The sequence below is a fragment of the Chiloscyllium punctatum genome, chromosome 38 (assembly GCF_047496795.1).
Source record: "Chiloscyllium punctatum isolate Juve2018m chromosome 38, sChiPun1.3, whole genome shotgun sequence".
In the NCBI taxonomy this organism is placed as follows: domain Eukaryota; kingdom Metazoa; phylum Chordata; class Chondrichthyes; order Orectolobiformes; family Hemiscylliidae; genus Chiloscyllium; species Chiloscyllium punctatum.
Window position 1 is genome coordinate 40330035 of NC_092776.1, and position 13808 is coordinate 40343842.

Sequence of the window (13808 nt, forward strand, 5' to 3'; positions counted from 1 at the left end):
GTGGAAAAAGAAAATTTTATACAATGAATGGTTATTATCTGGAATGTGCTGCTTGAATATATAATGAGAGCCGATTCAATTGTGGTTTTAAAAAGGGAATTGGATGAGCAATGGAAAGGAAAACACTGAGTGATGTCAGTTGAATTGGATGTTGCACAGTGTGAATTACAGGTGGTAAGTAAGATACTGTCTGTTTAATGTTACCACCAATGTTAAATTTCATCCCTTTTAGCTTTTCACTGAAGTGAGAAAATTCACTTTATTTCAAACTCAACAAAACACATCAAAATAGTATATTTGAAATATTAGCTTTTACAGAATACTTTGAACTTCCACATCAGAGATTCACAATATTTTAATCCTGTTGCTGTGTAAAATCAGTTGATTTTGTAGAATACAATACTCTGAGCTGGTAGTGTTGAATCTTAGCACCCTCTTCTGGAAAGTTGTTGTAAGGACACAATTTTTTTCTGAGTTGAATGTGTTTTAGTTTTGGCACCAACCATCAAGTCAAGTTGCCATACCGTTACCAGACCATAGGACTGCTCTCTCATTACGGAGAAATGACTGGTGGTGATTTAACCTGAGGGCCATCATACCTTAGGTGAGGGGAGAAAGAGAGTCCTTCATGGTAACCTCAGCTGGCATGGGGATTGAACCTACGCTGTTGGCATCACATTGCTTTGCAAATCAACCATCCAGCCAACTGAATGAAACTAAGTGGAAATGGTTATTTTAAATGGTTAAACCATTAACCAATTAAGGGTTTAACTGAACAGCACTCACTGAATAGGAGATAAATTGGTCAGCAACTTCCAACACCTGCACACTGGCAGTTAAACTTGGAAATCTGGCACAACCTTTTCAAAGATGTCTGCATACCACAATGTTGTGTTCAAATACTATGGTGTTCTGAAGAGGAGTAACACAGGACTCAAAACTCCCTGTCTCTCTGTTCAGTTCTTATCAGATCTGAGTTTCTTCAGCATTCTCTGGGGTTATCTGCACACTATTATCTCACTTAGAGACGTGGCATTGAAATGTATTATGGGCATGTTGAAACATGATCAAAAAACGTTAAAGCAGAAGCATTTTAATTCTGTCTGAATTATTGCCAAACAACCTTTCTGGCACTCAGTTTCATCTTGTAAGTCTAAAGAATTAAAAGTTTTAAAAAAACTTCAGTTGTTAGTTTCATAATTCAGCATCTTTTCCTATCTTTTCTCTTAATCTTACTTTTCTTTGGGTCACTTGATTTTTTTTAAAATGAATGCTTGACATTAAACTGAATACACCATGTTACATTTCTCCAATTTACTTGGTTAAGGAGAAAAACCTATTGCAAATTTCAGATGTGTCAGATTGCTTTTTGGACAGTAGGAGTGATTTAGAAGAAATCACTGGCGTGATCATGGGTGATTTGAGGGAGAAAAGTTTCCCAAATTATTTTGAATTGTGGGGATAAACATAGCTCCCCCCACCAAGATAACTCGCCCAATTGGCACAAATAATGCACATTCCGAATGGAGAGATGTTATTTTCCTGGATATAAAAAGCAGGAGAATCCAACTCAATCAGTTATCAACCCATCAGTCAACTCTCAGTCCATAGTGATGTGATGAAACATGTTATCATTAGTATATCAAGCAGCATATGCTTAATTACAACCTGCTCATTAATGCTCAGTTTAGGTTCTGCCAGGGCCACTCAGCTCTTGACCTCTTCATAGCCTTGGTTCAGAAATGGACAATAGGGATGAATGCCAGAGGTGAGGTGAAAGTGGCATCCCTTGACATCAAGACCACATTTGACTGAGTGTGGCATCATGGAGCCCTGGCAAAATTGGTGTCAATGGGAATCAGGGGCGAAACTCTCCATTGGCTAGAGTCATATCTGACACAAAAGAAGATGATTGTAGTTGTTGGAGGTCAGTCACCTTAGCTCCAGGACATCTCTGCAGGACTCCCACTGGAGAGTGTCCCAGGCCCAACCATCTTCAACAGCTTCATCAATGACCATCCCTCCATCATAAGGTCAGGAGTGGGGACGGAGGTTTGATCAGAGGTTTGCTGATGATTACACACTGTTCAGCATTAGTTGTGATTCAGAAGCAGACCATGTCGAAATGCAGCAAGACCTGGATAATTTCCAGACTTGTGCTGACATGTGACAAGTGACATTTGCATCATTCAAGTGTCAGAAGACTGTCTCCAACAAGAGAGAATTCAACCATCCCCCTTGACTCTCAAAGACATGACCATCACTGAACCTCTCCACCCCTGTGTTAACATCTTGGGGGTTATCATTGAGGAGAAACTGAATTGAACTAGCCAAGTAAGTACTGTAGTTACAAGTGCAGGTCAGAAACTAGGAATCATGTAGCAAATAATTCATTTCTTCCTGTTCACAATCAACAAGGTACAAATCAGGAGTGTAATGGAATTCTCCCCACTTGCTTGGATGAGTACAGCTCCAACAATTCTCTAGCAGCCTGACATTTTCAAGGATAAAGAAACCCAATCCTCAAACAACCAATCCCTCCACCACTGTCAACTTATAAGACTAGTAGTTAAAGCTCTAAATACCTTTTTAAAAAAAAACTCCTCTTACACACACACACACACACACACACACACACACACACACAGAAAATATAACTTTTCATATTCACTGGCTGGATGTGAATATGAAAAGTTATATTGTGTGAGTGTGTGTGTAAGAGGAGTTTTTTTTAACAGGTATTTAGAGCTTTAACTACTAGTCTTATAAGTTGACAGTTCATAGTCATTTACCTGTAGTAAATCTTTATCTGAAGTAAATAACAATTCTTGTTAAGTATAAAAACCTGGTCCATGCGATCTGTTAATCTGGGTTTACATAGACAGGTACATTTGGGAATTTTACATACAGTGATATAATCTTTATTTCTGACAATTTCACGAATAGCATGGCTTGATTTCAGTATGCTACCCACATAAGATGTGAGAATTTGATGGATGAAAGAGTGGTCACTGGATTATCCATTGTTGACATAGCTGAAGACTTTATCATGCAACACACACACACACACACACACATACGCACACACACCTGCAGGTAGTATGACTGCAATGAAATGTGATACAACAAGCATTCCAAGAAAATCTTGCCACTTCCTGGGTCATTCTGGAGGAGGATTGTAGTCCTCAGCAGAGTCGGTGTAAGTGTTGTATGAGTAATCTTGTCATTAGGAAACACGTCCTTTTGACCAACTGTACAGTAAACAGTTGAAGGATAAGAGGATAAAAAGGAAGAGGAAGGGGAATGGAATTGCATGGTAAGTGACCTGCTTCTGGCCAAGTTGTCCATGAACAATCCATCTGATGGTGATAGTAACAAACTAAAGAATAATTCCGTGTTTACCATTAGTCAGTTCCATGGCTCACCTTACCTCTGTTAATGACCAGCAAAGCATCCATTTGGTCACAGTGCAAAGATAAAGGCCATTATAAAATAAAAATTCCAAGCTAATTAAGACAATCCATGTTCAGCATATAAATACTAACTAATCGTCAAGGTACATTCCTTTAATGCCATTTCTTCCTTGTTTTGGTGTTCCCATGTACTGACATCCCAGTGACTGCAGTATGGAAGGCTGATGACCTTCAGTGGAGGAAGCACCAAATGACTTTGCAGGGATAGCCATGAATAGTTGTGGATCTAGGAGGCTCTTGGCCCCTGTCCCCTACCATTGACTACAGCAGTAATTGGGTTGCACAGCCTTCAAAGAGCTTTTGTAGAGGATTGCCTGGTTTATTATGGACAAAAGACTTTCCTCTTCCACTGTTACTCCTTGACCAAGATCACCTGAGTGACGTTTTAATATCTCTCAGCCTATTCTCTATCACTGCATGCTATTCTTCTGAATTTCTCAGGTCAGACGCTGTTGTACAATGATTGACAGCACCTGTTCCAGCAGAAATGCACCTTTCCTTAAGAGGTTAATGCTGGTGGTAAATGGTACTTTATCAAGGATCTGTTTCTCAGTTGGGGAACCCTGTCAAACGCCTTACTGAAGTCCATAGAGATCACGTCCACCACTCTGCCCTCATCAATCCTCTTTGTCACTTCTTCAAAAACTCAATCAAGTTCGTGAGACATGATTTCCTATCGGAAGGATGTTGTGAATCTTGAAAGGGTTCAGAACAGATTCACAAGGATGTTGCCAGGGTTGGAGGATTTGAGCTATGGGGAGAGGCTGAATAGGCTGGGGCTGTTTTCCCTGGAGCATCAGAGGCTGAGGAGTGACCTTATAGAGGTTTATAAAATCATGAGGGACATGTATAGAATAAATAAAGAAAGTCTTTTCCCTGGAGTGGGGGAGTCCAAAACGAGAGGGCATAGGTTTAGGGTGAGAGAGGAAAGGGACCTCTGGGGCGACTTTTCCATACAGAGGGTTGTGGAATGAGCTGTCAGAGGAAGTGGTGGAGGTTGGTACAATTGCAGCATTTAAAAAGCATCTAGATGGGTATATGAATAGGAAGAGTTTGGAGGGATACGGGCCAGGTGCTGGCAAATGGGACTAGATTAGGTTGGGATATCTGGTCGGCATGGACCAGTTGGACCGAAGGGTCTGTTTCCATGCTGTACATCTCTATGACTCTATGACTCTCTGAGACTACAGCCCCTAAACAGTGTGGTTAGGACTGGCTGTGCATTGCCATCGTGTCAATTAGTAGGCTGCACAAAGCCAGATTGGTATCTGAATCAGAAGCAACAATCACAGTCAACCGGCACAGCAATTCCTGTGCCAGTTTTCGGAATTATTGAATTTAACCCTCACGGTCTCTTGTCCTGCTCAGACAAGTCTGGAATTCCCTTGAGAGTTGCCAAGTGAGAAAGGACTTCAAGCATGTGTAACACAAGCAAACTACTGCAAGTGCTGGAGAGCTGAATAAAAAACAGAGAATGCTGAAAATACACTGTACTTAGCTGATCAGACAGTGTCTGTTCAGAGAAATAGAGTCAATGTTTCATCAGAACCCATTTTCAAAGAACTTAATTAGATTAGTATTCTGCTTTATCACATCTGTTAAGTCAATTTCCTTCTGAACCAAGGAATATTTTAAAGCAGTTTAATCCTGTGAATGTAAATCAGTAAAAAGTTCAGTACATAAACCTTAGGCCCAGTTTTTAATTGACAAGAAGTGGGTGGATTTTGGGCAAACTGAAATCAGAGTAATTAGCTGGGTGCTATCTTTTCCCTGGTCAAGTGACTATCAAGCCCAGATTTTCTAGTGTTTTGTGAGCAGAGAAGCTCTTTACTGTGAATGCTTTTTACTGTTGGATTAAATTGGTCAATAGCTGTCTAAATAATTGAATAGGGAATTCATCTCTCACTCAAAATGAGCAAACTGCAGGATGACTGAAAGATGAGCAGTGTACGAAGATCATTAATGAGCTGAATTAACAATACTAATATGCAATACATGCAGTCTCTGCTATAAGACTTGGAGAAAGATCTTTCCTACTCGACTGGCTATTAAGGATAATAATTTCAGCATTATGGCAAGGTGTAATTACAGGTTGGTGGTGGGTTTCATATAAGCAAACTTTTAGCATAAAGTATATTGGCAAATTTTATTTAGCAACTTGAGCTGTGTTGCTGTCTTTGCTGTGCTATTATAAGCATAATGGATGATTATAATTGTATTCCTGGTTTTTTACAATGCATTACACATAACGTGCAGAAGGAAATTACCGTGGCACTGCTCACATAACATATTGAAGTTTGATGTGTGATAGCATGAAAGGATATATCTTGCGAAAGTTGGTAACATGGTGCGATAGACTTGCTGTCTATCCCAGGGAGGTTTGATTGCTAATAGCTTTATTTTATCTCAAACACATGTTAAACAACTAAGGCAGTGCTAACCAAACCATTCCCCATACAACACCATTTTAATAGCCCCAGATTTCGTGTGACACCAGAGTGAAATTTGGGGCATATGAGAATTGTTGAACATGTGGTCTTCAACTGTTGAGTGGAGGAGAGGTTGAATATGGCTGAGAGTGCTTAAATTGCAACATGAAAGACCACACCTAGCTCTTCACGGACATTTTTTGCAGCAGGAATTGGGCCAGTCCAAGTTCCACAATAGCAATTGGCTACTTGAAATAGGCAACCCCAAAATCTCATCATGTGGCACCAATGAAGGTTATGACTCTGAATCAAGGAGTGCAAAAGAACATAATGAGAACCAAAATCAAAATATGAACAAAAAATATTAAGAGGTTTCAAAACTAATCATTTTCAAAAAAAGTACAAAGTGAAAGAAACTGATGAGGGTGAATAAGAAACAGCCCATGAAATGCACATGCAATTGATTTGTTAATAATCTCTCTTAGGCAATTCATTAGGATCAAGATTGACTTTCTTTCATTGCAGATTAGTCCATTTTACGATGGTGTGACCTGCAGATCTCACCCACGAGGCACAGTAGGTATTTGAAAGGATGGGTAAATGGGTTCCTTGCTCTGCAGCAACTTGGACTCCATGTGTCCCGGTTACAATCTTCTGAGTTTCTTTTGCATCTTTCTGAATGCTTCTTTTATATAAAAAGTGGTCAGGGTTCAAGGATTTTCGTGAATTGATATGGATATTGGATCTCCTTTTCCTTCTTGGGAATCTCCTGGTGCAATGAAATTTGAAGCAGACCAGTTATTTCAGGAGTATGGTGGCAAGCATGCAAATAATTTAACCTGCCCAGTGAAGTTAGCTTTAGTTGTTTAGTCCTGTAATACTAGGAGTGTTGCTTTCGGAAGGATTTCTAAAAGTACACCATTTATACTGATAATAAATTTGAAGAATTATGTCTAGACAACATTGAGTATTACTCTAATACCTTGAAGGCATCTTCAGTAGCTGTTGTGGTTCTGTTCACCGAGTTGGGAATTTGTGTTGCAGACGTTTCGTCCCCTGTCTAGGTGACATCCTCAGTGCTTGGGAGCCTCCTGTGAAGCACTTCTGTGATCTTTCCTCCGGCATTTGTAGTGGTTTGAATCTGCCGCTTCCGGTTGTCAGTTCCAGCTGTCCGCTGCAGTGGTCGGTATATTGGGTCCAGGTCGATGTGCTTATTGATTGAATCTGTGGATGAGTGCCATGCCTCTAGGAATTCCCTAGCTGTTCTCTGTCTGGCTTGTCCTATAATAGTAGTGTTGTCCCAGTCGAATTCATGTTGCTTGTCATCTGCGTGTGTGGCTACTAAGGATAGCTGGTCGTGTCGTTTTGTGGCTAGTTGGTGTTCATGGATGCAGATCATTAGCTGTCTTCCTGTTTGTCCTATGTAGTGTTTTGTGCAGTTCTTGCATGGGATTTTGTACACCACATTGGTTTTGCTCATGCCGGGTATCGGGTCCTTCGTTCTGGTGAGTTGTTGTCTGAGAGTGGCTGTTGTTTTTTGTGCTGTTATGAGTCCTAGTGGTCGCAGTTGTCTGGTGAGCTTGCTGGAAGTGAGGTGCAGAATTGTGAAAGAAAAGTTTCAATACACAGCAATTTTGTTTGACTGGAGTCTTCACTGAGATAAGGTCTTTGGTTCTTGGTTCCTAAAGACCTTGAATTGCATCTAACCAGGTGATAGGTGAAGGGATGTGATAAATTTTTTCAGAACTGCCAAATTTGAGGAGAATGCTCCATAACCCTCATGATTGATGGAGTCAAAGGCTTCTGGGAGGTCACAGAGGCAATATAGAACACTTGCTGTTGGCCCCTGGAATCTTCCAAGCTTAGTCATACAATAAAAATGGCATTTCTAGTACTTCTCAATGGGGCAAAAACCAGTCTAACGGTTGTGGAAGATCCTGCCAATGGCCTTCCTTATAGTAGGCATCAAAGTAATTACTACAATTACACCCCTTCCTTGAAGAAGCCATGATTATAGATTCTTTGAAACTTTCCAACACGTGTTCCTCTTCCCAGATGAGGGAAGTGTGGTTTTGCATTTGTGTCAAGAAGTCTATCTCTGCTATTGTTGTCATCTGTCAGCTGGTGGAACTTCCATGTTCTTTCCAACCACTATTGGTTCTTTACGATGCAAGTTTTTCAAGCATGTTGCCTTCAGACACCTCATGATGTGCTCCTTTTTTTTCTTGAATTGTGGTGTTGCTTCCGTTGATTAGCTTCTGAGTCTCTTGCAATGCTTTCAAACCAGTCCATATGTTCATATGGCCATGAGGCACAGAAACAGAAATAGGGCATTTGACCCGTTAAGTCTGCTTGCCATTTAATGGTATCATGGCTAATCTGATCAGCCTCTCTGCTCCTTGTCAAAAAGCTGAGAACTCCTTCACAGGTTTTTGATTATGGTTGATATTAAGGACAAGGAAGGCTGGTCAAATCAATGCTTTCACAGTGTTGGGAAAGGACAAATATAAGTTATGGAAGCTACTGTGTTGGTTTAACACAAATTAAAATGGAGAAAGTAATGTGGCCTAAGACTTATCTCTAGGATCAGTTAGTTGCCAGCTTGAAGTTGTAAAATTTAGGGAAATTGCAGAAGGGTTGGTCATTAATTTATAAACCTTCCTGCATTCAGGAATTGTGCTTTGATTTTGAAATTTGCAGCTTCACTCCATTATTTAAGGCAGGAGATTGAAGAAATCAGAACTTGCTGGATATATTCAATAATCTGTATTAGGTCAGTTACTACCATCAGGACGGGGTGACCAAAAATTTTAACAAGTATGAACTGACCAAAAGAGTCAATATAGGTTGAGAATAGTAGATCATGCTGTAATATTTTAGTTGATTTTGTTATGGACTAGGCAGACCACTTAAAATATTCTTAAGCAGGCAGGCCAGACTGCCTGCTTAAGAAAAAGGAACAGCTTTTTGAAAAAAGGAACCAGTTTTGTGACACCCATCTCTTAAAAGAAATGAACCATCAATACCAAAAGATGGCTTCATTTTTAAAACCCTTTGAAAACAAAATGGTTAGTAGTCTAAAACACACATATACATGATACTAACTATAAACATGCAAACATGCACAGCCACATGCAAATTCAAGCCATGGCACTCCATGCCACTAAACACCCCCATATCTCATTCAAGTCTTGATAATGCATCAGCAATCACGGTTTTGTGACCTGCCACCTGCACAATTGTCAAATTGAATGGCTGTAACAACAAGCTCCATCTAAACAGTCTGGCATTTTTGTCCTTAATTTTTTCCACAAATGTCAATGAGTTATGATCAGTGTATATGATTGTCTCAGATGCATTGCTGGTAACATAAACATTGAAATGTTGTAAGGCCAACACCAAGCTTAAAGTCTCTTTCGCCACCATTGAATATTTCTGTTGATGAACGTTCAACCTCCTGGAAAAATTTCCATTGGGTCTTTCTATCCCCTCATCAACCTCCTGCAGGAGCACCGCACCGAAAACCACATCACTGGCATCGATAGCCACTTTGAAAGACTTTGTGTATTCTGGTGTGGCTAATACTGGGACAGTGGTTAAAACAGTTTTTAAGCAGTCAAATGCGTTTTGATAGTCTGCTGTCCACTGAAACTTCTTGCGCTTTTTTAACAATTCGATGAGAGGAGCTGCCACACTGCTAAAGTTCGGCACAAACTTTCGGTAAAATCCACTCAATCCCAGGAACCGTAGTACTGCTTTTCTTGTCGACGGTGTGGGAAATTCCCCAATTATTTTCGGTTTGCATCTTGTGGGGCCATTTGTCCATGTCCAATAACATGGCCCATAAAGGTGACTTGGGCTTTGGCAAATTCATTTTTAACGAGGTTTACCACCAAGCCTGCCTTCCGCAATCAATTGAACAAGTCCAATAAATGATGTAAATGTTCCTTCCATGAGTGACTAAAAAACATCAGGTCATCAATGTAAACAACACAATTGGGTAACCCAGCAATGACCTTATTAGTCAGTCTCTGAAATATGGCTGGAGCGTTTTTCATAACAAATGACATGATTTTGAACTGATATTGTCCACTTGGCTTTACGAAAGTCAAAATTGCTTTTGCTCTGACAGGTACTTGCCAGTAGCCTCTAAGCAATCCAACTTAGAAATGTAAGTTGCTTGTCCTTCTTTCTCAACACAGTTCTCCAACTGTGGAATTGGATATGCATCAGTCTTTGTAATGGTGTTGACTTTGTGATAGTCCACATATAACTGTTGGGTACCATCTGACTTTGGCACCATGACTATAGATGAGCTCCAGTCACTTGCTTATGCCATCTTGGAGCATGCACTCTATATCCTTCTGAACCTGCGTCAACTTTAGCGGGTTATGCCATTCGGATGTTGCTTAATCAGAATGGCATTTCCTATCTCTACATCATGCACAATTAGGTTCACACTTCCTAGTTTATTTCCGCTTATCTCCCTATGTGATAGTAATTACTCTCTCAGGTCATTTCGATTTTCTAGTGGAAGGTACTCAATAATTTATCCTAATTTTTGACAACTCCCTCATTGTTCAATTTGATTTGAGGAATGTCCAAGTCAGAATCCTCTGAACTTTGTTCTTCCTTCTGTGCTATAATCATTAACACCTTCTCCTCTTGCTTTCCTTCCCTATCAAAATACTTTCTGAGCATATTCACGTGATAGATTCTGTGAGATGTCTTCCCCTCTGAAGTTCTTATCAAGGAGTTCACCTCACTCAATTTCTTCTCTATTTGATAAGATCCAACAAACCTTGATTTTAAAGGTTCACCTGTTACTGGAAGTACCACCAATACCTTATCCCCAATTGCAAAATTGTGCATTTGTAACTTCTTAACCGCTTCCTGTTTCATTGTATGCTGTGATACTTTTAAATGCTGTCCAGCCAACTCTCCAGCTCTATTTAATTGTTTTCTAAAATTTGACACAGAGTCCAAATGGATGGTCTCTGAATTCTGATTTATTAATTTCTCCATAATCAATCTTAATGGTTCTCTTACTTCTTGCCCCAAAATTAATTCACACAGACTGAATTTGATTGATTCATTTGGTATATCTCTGACTGCAAAAAGTACAAATGGAACTCCCTTACCTCTATCGTCTGGATGATCCTGACCATAAGCCCTCAGCCTGGTCTTTAGTACTTAATGCCATCTTTCTAGTGTTCCCCGTGATTTGGAATGGTATACAGTAGATATGAATTACTTTATTCTCAAGTTATCCCTCACCTCCTTGAATAATTTGGGTGCGAAGTTCGATCCTTGATCTGACTGGATCTTTATTGGTAGTCTGTATCTAGTAAAAAAATTAAGTAATTCTTCTACAACCTTTTTAGCTGTGATGTTGCGTAATGGGATTCCTACGGAAATCTAGTCGACACATCCATTATTGTTCATAAATACTTATTTCCACTTTTTGTTTGAGATAGGGGACCTATGCAATCAATTAAGACTCTTGTGAAAGGTTCCTCAAATGCTGGAATAGGTATTAAAGGTACAGATTTTATTACTGCCTGTTGTTTTCTGATTAGCTGACATGTGTGACACGTCTGACAAAATTCAATTATATCTTTGTCCAGGCCAGTAAAAATGATTTGTATTTTAGCCTGTGTTTTCCTCACCCCTAAATGACCTCCAAGTAGTAGTTCATGTGCCACTCGCAGCACCTCCTTTCTATACCCTACTGGCAAAACAATTTGGTGAATCTCCACCCATTTCTCATCAGCTTGAATGTGTGATGGTCTCCATTTTCTCATTAAGACATAATTTGTTAAGTAATAACACACAAGTGATACATCCACGCTCCTTCTCTGTAAATTCCTTTTAATACAACTATTTTAACTTCTCATCTTTCTGCTGTAACTCAATAAGCATAGCAGAACTAAAGATACTTGCACGTTTACCTAGTTGCTCCTGCTCTGCCCCACTTATCTGATCAAAAGAAGTCTCAGGTCAGCTTCCTTACCTGTGCCTCTTGACATCTCCTGCTTCAACTTGTGCCTCTATAATCTTTTGACCACCCATTCTGGGGAAATTCCTGGAAAAGCATCATTCATTTGTTCAGTTGCCTGCATCTCCACTGGCTTTTCAACTAGATTAGGCAGCACAGCTACTGGTGAATCAGCTATATAATTTGCAAGGACAAATTGTATTCCTGGAACTAAGAGTTTGTCTAGTACTCCTACCACAAATTCTCCACTCTTCTCTGGACTGTCTAGTCTCACTTTACATAATTGAGCACTTTTGTCTCACCATGAATTCCTGTTATCAGTATCTTTTCTGACAATAATCCCTCAGGAGAATATATCTCCTCATCCTTCAGCATCACAGACTGAGGATCCTGTGTCCCTTAATATTGTAACCCCTTTACCTGCTACTTCTGACCCATTTGAATAAACTTTACCTTTGCATGTATATTTTTTAAGCAGATCTGGCACTTCCTCTTTAATTAACCTCAGATCATCTTGTACACTTTGAGGCAGTTGTCTAACTTCCCTTGTACTTTTTGTAACTCGTCCAACATAACTCACGGGCTTGTCCAGTTTTCCTGCATCTGGCTTTCTCCTATCCCAGCAACACTGTGATTTTGTGTGACCCACTTTATTACAATGAAAACACCAGAGCTTTTTAACTTCTTTGTCCCCCTCAAGGTTTCCTTTTTACACAAGGATTTCTCTTTGCCCCAATTTCTATCCCTCATGGACTGAAATTGATTCTGGAAGCCAAGCCAAGTTTTATGGACTAGCTCATAATCATCAGCCACATCAGATGCTAACCTTGCTGTTTAACTCTCTGCTCCGCCACATGAGTTTGCATTACTTCCTCGCTAATGTTACCTACAATCTTTATCTCCAGCCTTTTAAGCTCACTTTCCTTTTTAAGTGTCAGTTTCTGAAGTTCAAAAGCTCTCTTTTTTCTTTCTCTTCTGCTGCTCTCTCCTTTTCTCTCTGTTCTGCTGCTCTCTCTTTTTCCCTCTCTTCTGTTTTTAATCATAATTCAAACTGCTGCCCTTTCCATATCTCTCACCTCTCACTCAAGCTGCTTCCTTTGCAATTGAATTCTTGAGATATTGATGGTTTCTCCAGCAAGTTTAAATGCTGAGCTACTGCTATAATTATTTCTCCTTTCCTCGCAGAAACAGACAGTTCCAATTCCAATTTTTCTGCTACTTCCTGCAGCTTGGTGTTATTCACCATTTGCAAAACTTCCAGAAAACCTTTGGTGACTGAAAGAGCCATTACTATCCCAAGCTTTGTCAACCCAACCAGGCCAACACCCGAAATAGAGACACTAGCACCTACCACTCGCTATTTAAAATCTCGCAAAGTGCCAATCTCTTATTGTCTAGGCCAGACCACTCAAAACATTCTCAAACAGGCAGCCCAGACCATAACTTTGCTATTTGTTTCTGCACATGTACAGTGAAAAACACCCGCAGTAAGTTAGCTAGGTTGACCACCAGGTTTTTTAAAGCAGACAAAAATGTATTCACAAAGTTGCACAATGAAACACAAAGAACAGAATAAAGAACCCCCCCATGCCCCCCCCCCACCCCCACACAGATCTCAGTCCGTCCAAACTAGACTTAATTGTGCTGTTCCGAACATACACAACAGTCCCAATAAGCAACCCCCTTAAAGACCAATAAAAAAATTGAACAAATGTTTGCAGGTTGAAGACAGAAAGGCAGAAGGAGAGAAGGAGTTTCCACACAGCTCTCTGTTGAACTTCCAACTAGTTCTGGACTGAACTGCTCAGCTAGAGAGCTGACCACTCCCCTTTCATTATACAGGTCACTTCTAAAACATGAGCTGAAAATGTGTTGATGGAAAAGCGCAGCAGGTTAGGCAGCATCCAA